The 9,550-nt window shown below is 44.4% G+C and overlaps 1 long non-coding RNA gene across 1 annotated transcript; it reads right to left on the bottom strand.

Moving 5' to 3' along the window:
• Window positions 1–259: 259 nt before the first annotated feature.
• LOC309371909 lies at window positions 260–2,253 on the bottom strand. The gene is made up of 3 exons (XR_014169342.1): window positions 1,414–2,253; window positions 634–693; window positions 260–520 (listed from the first exon to the last, which is right to left on the bottom strand). It is a non-coding gene; the product is annotated as an uncharacterized lncRNA (long non-coding RNA).
• Window positions 2,254–9,550: the final 7,297 nt, after the last annotated feature.

The following is a 9,550-nucleotide window of genomic DNA, read 5'->3' as shown; positions in this document are numbered from 1 at the left end:
CATGGCCACCATCACCATTTTTTATTTGTATGCCGCCTTTCCACAGTTAAAAAAAACTATGCTCAAGGCGGCTTACAGCATGACAAGATTTACATAATTGCAAAAGTCATAATAAACCACATCAAAAAAATACACAACCAAATGGGAAACGATTTCCACGTAAAATCTAAAACTAAGAATACAGCATTAATATCAGTTTAAAATGGCATAGGTAGAAAAATAACAGCATTTTTAAAATTATTTTTTAAAAGGAGCCCTCTCTGTCCAGCAGCAGCAGCAGTGGCAGCAGTACTTTATAGCACCCATCAGGCCCTGCCTTAGGCCAGGTGGTGAGTGGCAGGACTGGGGCCCTCAGATGGCTATCGAAGCTCTGGTTAACCCAATACCCCTTAATCTGATCTTTTAAGTCACTATCAGAATAATCAGATGTACTGGGGTCTCTGATGAATCCAAAAAATCTCTCCTGGACTCACGTCCTCGTTTCCTGGTCCGGCGGGATCTCTTCTTCCTGTGCTGTGACCTATGAGATTCAGGACACAAGGAACTGTCAGAAAAACTAGTGGAGGGAGACCTACCTCTGCGCCAAACCATCCGAGAACGGCAATGAGAAGAATGAGATTTTGCTATGCGCACCTCGGCCTGCTCCAAGCACTGCCTTAAATGGGCAATAGTTCTGTCCCTGTTGTCCCTTCCCTAGTGACCAAGAAGAGGAATATTTGTTATGTTGTAAATGAAATCTGCCCTTTTTTTTTCCTTATGGGGTATGCAAGAGCCTGTATAGAGTTTTTAAGTGGGTTCCCTATTGGTAGGAGAAAATAACAGAGGCCAACCAGAGAATATTGAGAAGCAAAGCGGCTAGTAAGCCTGATCTTTATAAAACTGTTGCAACAGGGTGCTCCCTTCACATGCAGGAGGACGGAGGAGGACCCAGAACAAAGGTATGCCTGCCCTTATATAGACATTTTAAATTCCCTGCCCTGGAGCTCAAGACCACCCCTTCATACATCATACATACATCACAAAAGGGGTGTAACCCAAGACCACCCCCCACAAACATCATGTCTACATCACAGAAATTTGAATGTTGTTGTTTTTCCTGTCTGCCTGGTTATCTGATAATGCCTTATCCGATTGCCTTTCCTGGTAGTCTGGCCATTCCTTTGAAATGGTGATTACCCAATTCCTGAGACAATTCCCTCACGCCCTCCCTCCTTGCAGAGAAAACATTTGGTCAGTTTGGGAGTCAAAATGGTTTCAGGTCGGTCTTCCTGTGCTGATCCAGACATGTGGTCCCCACATCCATCTACGTGCTTGGCTGGTACATCTGTGAACATTTATTATATATATAAGACCTTACTTTTTTATTACAGTTAGAAGAGGAATAATCAGGGGAGGAAGGAGGGAAGGACTCACCCGACATCTGGAGGAGAGAGCTGACCACTTGATGGTGGTCGCAAGGCTCCCAGATGCGGTCGGAGAGCCAACCAATGTTGCCTTCTTGCCTCCAGTAGAAACACTATTTGTGGTGGTACACATCCTCCCCGAAGAGAGCACCCTCTTCTTAATCTTTTTAGTGACCTGCACGGCTTGGCTAGGAGCGCCCCTTATGCGTGTGAGGTGGAGAAATGACCCCTTGTTGTTCGGTTCTGCTAGCAGGCGGCATGATAGTGCTAATATTGTTGTTACTGTTACTAGTACAATATTTTGTTGTTGTTTAGTCGTTTAGTTGTGTCCGACTCTTCGTGACCCCATGGACCAGAGCATGCCAGGCACTCCTGTCTTCCACTGCCTCCCACAGTTTGGTCAAACTCATGCTGTAGCTTCGAGAACACTGTCCAACCATCTCATGCTCTGTCGTCCCCTTCTCCTTGTGCCCCCCATCTTTCCCAACATCAGAGTCTTTTCCAGGGAGTCTTCTCTTCTCATGAGGTGGCCAAAGTATTGGAGCCTCAGCTTCACGATCTGTCCTTCCAGTGAGCACTTAGTGCTGGTTTCCTTAAGAATGGATAGGTTTGATCTTTTTACAGTCCATGGGACTCTCAAGAGTCTCCTCCAGCACCATAATTCAAAAGCATCAATTCTTCGGCGATCAGCCTTCTTTATGGTCCAGCTCTCACTTCCATATATCACTACTAGTACAATATTAATATTATCTTAATAAGGAAAAGGACTGGAAAAATTAGGAAGTGATATAGCAAAGAATTAGAAGGAAGAGACACAGAATATAAGCCTGCGCTTAGGGAAAGCTGTTAATATAAAACAGAAACCGTTACCATCTGAATGTGTGCACATTCTTAGAAGCCAACGGAAACCTCCCAGGTGGGAGGGAAATTCTTTAAAGGGGCACACCATACCCAGGCCCGACAAGCGTAGTCAGTGGCAGCAGCTAAAGATTCCATGCTGGAGCAGCACAGACGAGATGACTGTGAAACAATTCAGATATAAATTGTGCAGGTAGAACTGTAGAGTTGGAAGGGACCCCAAGGATCATCCAGTCCAACCCCCTGCAATGCGGAAATATTCCATTACCCCACCATAAGGATCAAACATGCAGCCCTGGCCCCATCAGCATCATGTTTTAACCGGCTGAGCTGACCAGGCACTGAAGAAGAGAATACATAAATGCAGACTCCCACATAAAGAGTACCATAGATCACATGAGAACTAAACATGCATTGTAATCACCCATGTGTGCGCATGCCTGTGACCTCATGACTAATTAATAACTAATTAACAATATCGCCCACTGCTGGGACACGATGAGCAGCCATTAATGGTTCCTCGTCCTCCTGAGAAAAAGGGACAAGTGGGTTGCCACAGGGTTCTGTCCTGGGCCCATTGTTGTTCAACGTCTTTATAAATGACTTGGATGATGGAACTGAGGGGTTGCACATCAAATTTGCTGATGACACCAAACTGGGAGGGGTAGCTGCAGAAAACAGATTCAGAATTCAAAATGACATTAACAGATTGGAGAACTGGACGAAAGTCAACAAAATGAATTTCAATAGGGACAAATGTAAGGTTCTGCACTTAGGCAGGAAGAATTAGGTTCCCTAATATAGGATGGGGGACACCTGGCTTCCTAGCAGTACCCGTGAAAAGGATCTAAGGGTCTTAATGGACCACAAGCTTAACATGTGTCAACAGTGTGGTGCAACAGCAAAAAAAGGCTAGCGCTATTCTAGGCTGCATCAATAGAATAAAGGGAAGTAATAGTACCACTCCATTCTGCCTTGGTCAAACCACACCTGGAATACTGTGTCCAATTCTGGGCACCACAATTTATGAAGGATGTTGACAAGCTGAAATGAGTGCAGAGGAGGATGACCAAGATGATGAAGGGTCAAACCAAACCTTATGAGGAACGGTTGAGGGACCTCAGTATGTTTAGTCTGGAAAAGAGGAGATATGATAGCCATCTTCAAATATCTCAAGGGCTATCACATGAAAGAGGGAACAAGCTTGTTTTCTCCTGCTCTGGAGGGTAGCACTTGAACCAATGGCTTTGAGTTACAAGAAAGGAGATTCTGACTAATAATAATAATAATAATAATAATAATAATAATAATAATAATATTTTATTTATACCCAACCCTTCCCAGTTCAAAAAGTGGGCTCAGGGCAGCTAACAACAAATTTAAAACACTTAATTGTAAAAGCAGCATAAAATACAGTATAAAAACAGAAATAACAATAAAATTCAGTAATCAATTTAGGGTAAATAAGCATTAGATAATCACCAGGGCTAGCTGGCTGAATTGGTCCTACTGAATTTGGCCAGGGAGGAGGCCAGGAGAGAATTAGCTGTGGGGTCTCAGAGCGGGTAATCTTCATAAAAGGGGAAGGGGAGGGAAGAGAAGGGAAATAAAAAATCAGGCTGAATTCACATTAAAGGCCAGGCGGAATAGCTCTGTTTTACAGGCCCTGTGGAAGGGGGTTAACTCCTGAAGGGCCCTAGTCTCATGGGACAGAGCATTCCACCAGGTCGGAGCCATCACTGAAAAGGCCCTGGTCCTGGTGGAGGATAGTCTGACTTCCTTAGGGCCTGGGACCTCTAACTATGGTTATTCATAGACCTTAAGGTCCTCTGCGGGGCATACCAGGAGAGGCGGTCCCATAAATATGAGGAAGAACTTTCTGGCAGGAAGAGCTGTTTGACAGTGTAACGGACTCCCTTGGGACTCTCCTTCCTTGGAGGTTTTTAAGCAGATGCTGGATGGCCATCTGTCAGGGATGCTTTAGCTGAGATGCCTGTATTTCAGGGGGTTGGGCTAGATGACCGGGGGGGTACCTTCCTATGAAACATTCTCTGTCCACAAGTGCAAAAACAGAAAGCGAGAGAAGTGCTCCAGAGACTCCTGCAGGCAAAACCTGCTTTCCGTCTCCGCAGCCTGTTCTTCTGCAAAAGTTCCCTCCCTGCTCTGCTCTTTGGTACCCTGCCTGCATTCCTCTGACATGCACAGTGCTTCCTATCCTCGCAGTGCCCATAAAATCCAGGGCCCATAAAAGCCAGGGTCTAATAATAAATGAGCACATTATGGTGTGAGCCGAGTGCTGGGAATGCAATGAAAAGCGACTCTTCTAACAACCGCCTGCCACCTAACTTGCCTGCATGTTCCACGCCTACTGATCCCAGGTACCTGCCTGAAGTTATTCTTAACAAATCAAGCTTGTCTCCCGGAGTTATATTAGGGATGCAACATAGGTTGCCTAATGTACAAGTGAAATGTTACTCTGTCCCTATTGTTTGCAGGTGCCGTAAATGCCATACCCTCTCTCTTTGCTTTTATTATTTCCCAACCTTTCTTCTGTCCCCTAATCATAAACCTCTCCCGGCTTTTAGAAAATGCCATTCTGCCTTTCAAGCCAATACAATAGGTCACATCAGGTAGAGCTGAACAAGCAAAGGGATCATTATAGCAAAAGTTACAATGTGACTCAACGCCACCCAAGGATTCCTATACATTTTTATTTTTATTTTATTTTTTAAAAAAATGTCAACTTGATGAGCTCAACCTGGGAGAGCGTTTAACCCTCTCCAAATCATTTCTGGTATTGTGGAAGCACATAAGGAAAGGAATCCCCATGGGGAGACTTTGAAATTTGTCAACAAGCAAACCTATATCAGTATTCCAGTTTATACCTTTTGCATCCCTTCCTGTGTTCCCTTGTCAACCAAGGTAAGCAGGGAGGTTCAAAACAGGCTCAAGCAGTGATCTGTCAGGGTGCTAGTATCCCGGCAATGGTCAGGCCTGCAAGATATTCACAATTTTCAGAGCCCCGACCCAGGGAAAACCCCACTCTGTTTTTAAGGAAGAAGCTACCTACACCCATCCCTACATTATGCATATTTATGATAGCTGAAGTTGGAAGCACCACAAAGAAGCCAAAGTTGTACATCGACATTCTTTTTACCCTATGATGATGCCAGAAATTATCATTGCAGATCATGTAAGTACCGGTATTTCTTCTCGCTAAGGCAAGTGCAACCCACCATCATTCCTGTATCCACAGAAAGAGAGGGCGGCTTCAGTCTATATTAATTGCAGAATTCAAACCAAATGCAAAATAAATGTAATAGCATGGAAGTGATGGGTAATATAACTTTAAATACTTTCTAACGATCGGATTTTTATTTCTTTACACCATAGCAGGAGCCTCTGTCTAAGACAGGGGTAGGCAACCTAAGGCCCGGAGGCCGGATCTGGCCCAGTCGCCTTCTCAATTTAGCCCTAGGACGGTCTGGGAATCAGTGTGTTTTTACATGAGTAGAATATGTCCTTTTATTTAAAATGCATCTCTGGGTTATTTGTGGGGCATAGGAATTCGTTCATTCCCCTCCCCCCCAAAAAAAATATATAGTCCGGCCACCACATGGTCTGAGGGACGGTGGACCAGCCCACTGCGGAAAAAGGTTGCTGACCCCAGGTCTAAGAGATTACATAATCTTCAGCACCTTAGGTAGGGATTTAAACAGGCATGACTTTCTGTGCTGTGTTTGCTACATGCATCACTCTTTCTGTTCTGCTGAAGTTTGCTTTTTATTCATCTCACTGTCTGCTGTAGCGAAATTATGTAATTTATGCCATTAATTACTCACATATGTACGTAGTGATGTAAGTTACATTGTCCCTATGTTATTCTGCCATTTCAAAGCAAAGGAAATGTAATACAAATTGGGGGGAGGGGGCGACAACATGATTATGTATTGCTTGCGGACTGAAAGCAAGAACCACTGCATCTACCAATCATATTCGCTGAATTGATCTTTGTTCTGGACATGGGACCAAGAAGCAGGATGCATAGACAATCAAGGGATGTTGGATCTAACCGGCTTTGCCCATAATCCCTTGGATTTGATTATCAGATAGAACTGTGAAGGAGGAAGGAAGGGTCTTAATCTGCTTCCTGTTTAGGAGCAGACCTTCAGGTCTCCTTCATGGAGCACCTTCTCTCATCTCTTTCTTTGTCATGCTGCGGTCTTCTGAGAGCAGTAGTCCCATCCTGAGATGCTGCACACTGAGCATACTCCAACAGTTAGCTTGGGAAAAGAAAGAGGGAATGTGATTCCCACGCCTTATAAATAGAGGGGTGCTTTATTTTTGATCAAGCAAGAACAATAGAATGAGTTATAGCCTGACAGGCACTTCTCTGAGTGCCAGTACCATCTGGGTTTAGGTAAGATAGTGGCAAGTAAGAGGACCCAGCTCAGTGCTAGAACTCATACTTTGTATACAGAAGGTTCCAGGTAAATTTATCAGCAGCTCAAGGTAGCATTGGAGAAGACCTCTGTCTTGATCCCAACTACCCCTTGCCTTTTAATTCCTCCCCTAACCAAGTGTGGTTTTTTCTATTCCAATTTCCTTCTTTTTCAGCTTCCCTTCTCTTGTAGATTCTAAAATGCACCTCATTTCCCTGAAATGGTATCTGGGCCAGCAGGCAATTCTGATACAGGGGCTATATTTATCCATTGTAACAGATTCATAGTACTTAACATTCTAGTGGCTTTTATTTTTCTGTCTCTCCTGGGTACTACGCACACCCAGCAAGATAATGATAAGACTAAGTCAATCCCATGCTTCAGGGTGTAAGACGATTGCCAGCTGGAATCATAGAACAGAAAACAAATCCCAATTTTCTTGTAAAAGCATTAGAGATTTGTTCAGGTATATTAGTGTGGATCATGAATTTATCAGCCGCACAGGCATAAGCACAAAGCGGGTTAATCAATATGTTCCATAGCAACCTTCTGGGTAAAAATTCAAGGTGACTGCTGTGACCTACAGAACTCTTAATAACCTGACATCCCCAGAAGTCTGTTCAAAGGAATCAGCTTTAGCCACTGCAAATAGTAAAGCAGGTGAATGACATCCTATGTTACCCATTGCAGATACGTCCTCAAAAATTGTTGTAAGTTGCTTAGAATAGCTGTGCTATGGAATTGCACTCTGATTTGTTTGTTTCAGGTTAAGAACGGACCTCCAGAATGAATTAAGTACTTAACCCGAGGTACCACTGTATTTAAATTTCAGGTTCATAATATAAGCATAAACATGATAGAGCCCTGCATTCTTCACGAACTTGGATTTTGTTCAGATCCAATGAAGAAATCCTTCTTCCTCCTCCAACCCCCCCCCCAATTATCTTCTAGCTCTGAGGGACGAGTGAGGTCCTGGTCTGCATCTTTTGCTGTCCCTCTTATCCATGGCACATGCAACACGGAGTAGGGAAGTAATATACCCAAGGACAGGTTGGAGAAATTCCATTTTCCATGGTTCTTGCACATTTTGCTCTAGACTGATTCATGTGTCAGGAGGCGAGGAGGACAGATCAAGTTAGAGCAGTGGTGTGGAACTTTTTTCAGTCTGGGGAATGCATTCAGCAACCTTCTAGGGGCTGTGGGGTTGCAGAGGTAAAAGTGAGCAAAGCAATGAATGCAAAAAATACAGTAGGCATGCTCACATGCCTCTCTCCATATTCCATCCAATCATAGCTGTCAACCGTCCCTTATTTGGTGGGAAAGTCCCTTATCCCAGTGCTGTGTCCCGCTGCTGTCCCTTATTGATGATGTCCCTTAAATTTCCCGGGTTTCAAAGGAAGCAGCTCCTCTCCCTCCCTCCCTGCCGGCCAGGGAGGAGGGAGGCTCCAACTGTGTTGCTCAGCTGCATTACTCACCCAATAAGGAGTCTAAGAATGACTGGGGGGTGGAGCTTGCATGCCTTGTGCCAATCAAATCGACCACGTTGCCTGGGGACTCGCCTTTGCTCAGCGCTTCCCAGCTGAGAGGTGACGGTGGTTTTCCTTGCTGCATCCCCTTTGCTGGGTTGCTGCGCTGTGGGAACCACCGCTTGAGGCTTTGTTTGGCTGTTGGCTGGGCTTTCTGCCTTTGGCTCGGAGGGGCTCAGAAGTTGAACATACCTGTGCTCTGAAATTCCCTTATTTTGGCTGCTGGTCCCTTAATTTTCAAATCTGTAAGTTGACAGCTATGCATCCTATAGGCATTATCAGAGGTCCGGTCCAGCCAGGCAAGAAGGGTGTGTGGCCTGGGGAAATTGGAGGTGTGTGGCCTGCTGAGAGTCTTTGGAGCCCGAGAGAGAGGTCTGGAGGGTGACATTTGACCCCTGGAACTGAGGTCCCCCATTCCTTCTCCATTGGATCAAGGTTCCCTTGGTGAACAAAACGACTCCTTCTGTTTGTGGAAGGGCAAGTCTTGATCTAGTGCATACCCATGTGAGCGAGACCTGTTTCTCTTCTGCAGGAGCAATCACCATAATGATTTAGTGAGGAGAGTGAGAGGGCCCAGCTGGAGCAGCCACACCTGTCAGGTAAGGGATCTGCCGACTCACAGAAGCAGCAATTTTGAGCAAAATTAGAACTCTCAGAAAAGAAAAGTATTTTGCCCCAACCACTCCTAATTGCACACTTCAGATTGAACCCGAAGAAGTTCACCCATCTCTACCAAGTATAAAGTCTCCCTCCAACTGTTTAACCCCTTTCTCCCAAGTGCATCATCTCCCATTCTCAGTCCTTCCCTATGTAAGTGGATAAATGGATGCCAAATGGAACACCATCCTTTACTATTATAAATGAGGAGGGAAGCTCAAAACAGACGTTAACTCTCCATACTGCCAGCCAATCATGTATTTAATTGGGTATATTTTCCTTACATTTGCAGCAGAAGCAGTAAATGGGTGTTGAATCTCCACACTGCCAGCCAATCATGTATTTAATGTGATACATTTTGCTTCAATTTGAAATGGAAGAGAATATAGTTTTCTTGTGCTCAGAATTAAGAGCTTGGTCCATTTTTTAAATTGTTAGCCATTTGGCTACTTTTTATCTTCCATCACAATTCATGAGAAAATCAAGCATGTCATTTCTGAGCTTGTACCCATTTAAATTTTTGAGACTGAGAAGCCCCTAACATTGATTTGAATGTCTCCTATAGTTCTATCCAAATAAGTCTTTAACTTAGAGATAGACATGTATAAATAACTTCTAATCTTTCGGTCCTCATGCCGTCGTTCCAATCTGTTTCAACAGCCGG

The sequence above is a fragment of the Podarcis melisellensis genome (genome assembly GCF_964234715.1).
Source record: "Podarcis melisellensis genome assembly, chromosome: 6".
NCBI lineage: Eukaryota > Metazoa > Chordata > Lepidosauria > Squamata > Lacertidae > Podarcis > Podarcis melisellensis.
The sequence above is the reverse complement of the archived record's forward strand: the minus strand, read 5'-3'. Positions and strand labels throughout refer to the sequence as shown.